The sequence below is a fragment of the Mus caroli genome, unplaced genomic scaffold (genome assembly GCF_978045245.1).
Source record: "Mus caroli unplaced genomic scaffold, Mus_caroli_1 scaffold_11, whole genome shotgun sequence".
NCBI lineage: Eukaryota > Metazoa > Chordata > Mammalia > Rodentia > Muridae > Mus > Mus caroli.
The window spans coordinates 19,153,880-19,156,234 of record NW_028227266.1 but is presented as its reverse complement, the minus strand read 5'-3'; positions in this window follow the sequence as shown (position 1 = coordinate 19,156,234).

Below are 2,355 nucleotides of genomic sequence, written 5' to 3'. Positions count from 1 at the left end.
GAGGAGGGTATGTGAGAGTGAGGAGAGAATATGAGAGTGAGTGAGGAGAGATTGTGAGAGTGAGTGAAGAGGGAATGTGGAGAGTGAGTGGGGAGAGAATGTGAGAGTGAGTGGGGAGAGAATGTGAGAGTAAGTGAGAAGAGAATGTGGAGAGTGAGTGAGGAGAGAATGTGAGAGTGAGTGAGGAGGGAATGTGGAGAGTGAGTGAGGAGAGAATGTGAGAGTGAGTGAGGAGGGAATGTGGAGAGTGAGTGAGGAGGGAATGTGGAGAGTGAGTGAGGAGAGAATGTGAGAGTGAGTGAGGAGAGAATGTGAGAGTGAGTGAGGAGAGAATGTGAGAGTGAGTGAGAAGAGAATGTGGAGAGTGAGTGAGGAGAGAATGTGAGAGTGAGTGAGGAGGGAATGTGGAGAGTGAGTGAGGAGAGAATGTGAGAGTGAGTGAGGAGGGAATGTGGAGAGTGAGTGAGGAGGGAATGTGAGAGTGAGTGAGGAGAGAATGTGAGAGTGAGTGAGGAGGGAATGTGAGAGTGAGTGAGGAGGGAATGTGGAGAGTGAGTGAGGAGAGAAAGTGAGAGTGAGTGAGGAGGGAATGTGGAGAGTGAGTGAGGAGAGAATGTGAGAGTGAGTGAGGAGGGAATGTGGAGAGTGAGTGAGGAGAGAATGTGAGTGTGAGTGAGGAGGGAATGTGAGAGTGAGTGAGGAGGGAATGTGGAGAGTGAGTGAGGAGAGAATGTGAGGTGTATATGGAGAGTGTGTGTGTGAGTGAAAGGAGAGTGCATGTGGTGTGTGTGAGATGTGTGTAAAGAGTGTGTGTGAGAGTGAAAGGGGAACACACAGAGGTATGTAGGAGTGAGAGTTCAAGGAAAAAAATGAGGCACACCGAAGAAAAGCCAAGAGAATGCAGAGTGTGTACAACCTCAAGCTTCGAGCAGGTGATCAAGAGAGCAGAGAGTAAGAGAACGTTATGAGAGTAATTTTAAGCCTTGAAAATTTGCCTGTCAGTTGGTACCCCAAAAGTAGTCTGTATATATTATGCGCCTGTGATGGTTTGTATATCCTTGGACCAGGGAGTGGCACCATCTGAAGGTGTGGCCTTGTTGGAATAGGTGTGACCTGGTTGGAATGGGTGTGTCACTGTGGGTGTGGGTATAAGATCCTCACCCTATTTGCCTGGAAGTCAGTCTTCCACTAGCAGCCTTTGGATGAAGACATAGAACTCTTGGCTCCTCCTGCGCCATGCCTGCCTGGATACTGCCATGCTCCCACCTTGATGATAATGGACTGAACCTCTGAACCTGTAAGCCAGCCCCAATTAAATGTTATTTTTCATAAGACTTAACTTGGTCATGGTGTCTGTTCACAGCAGTAAAACCCTAACTAAGACAGAAGTTGGTACTGGGAGTGGGGTATTGCTGTGATAGGCCTGACCATGCTTTTATTTGACAGAATGTGGATTTTGGGACTTTGTATTTGGAAAGCAATGGAATGCTTTAAATGGGGCTTAATGGGTCATCCTAGTAGGAATATGGAAGACTTTGTTGCTGGGAGTAATTTGAACTGTGTTGACCTGGCCCAAGAGATTTCAAAAGAGAAGAATTTCAGAATGTGGCATAAAGACTGGTTTTGTGGTACTTTGGTGAAGAATGTGGCTACTTTTTGCCCTTGTCTGAAAAGTTTGCCTGAGGCTAAGGTGAAGAGACTTGGATTAATTGCATTGACAAAGGAAGTTTCAAAAAAGCCCAGCAGAGACTTTGTTCTCTGGTTAAGTCTTATGAAGAGAAGTTTGAACAAGCATAGCAAGCTTAGAAAGGAAAAATATAAAATATATGGTTTGAGTATTAAAGGGGTACCAGGAAGTGAAATGGAACAAATTCCTGTGTTCTAGGAGATAACAGATTAAGGGAGTGGGACCTTGGGGCAAGATCCTACCCAGCTAAATTAAATCCAGGCATGGTGGTACACACCTTTAATCTCAGGAGACAGGCATGCTGATCTCTGCATTCAAGGTCAATCTACAGAGCAAGAACCAGGATAGCCAAGCTTACGCAGTGAAGGATTTAGAAAACATAAAGCTAGTGATAATGTAATAGGACAAGGGGATCATGTTCTAGTTCCTGTATGCAGCAGAACTCGGCAGCTTCAGCCATGTGGCTCTGGCTCTAGAGTTAAGAATGGAAGGAACTACCGGGAAAATTGATGCTGGTTAGCTGGAGCTAAGGAATTAGCAGTGATTAAGAAGAGACCAGCATCACTGAGGTGAAATCTTCTGGAAATTGTTTTCTGGGAGCACAAAGAAGCCGTGTTCCAGAGATAACCAAGGTTGCACCTCATGCTGCGGCTGGACTTGGTAATGTG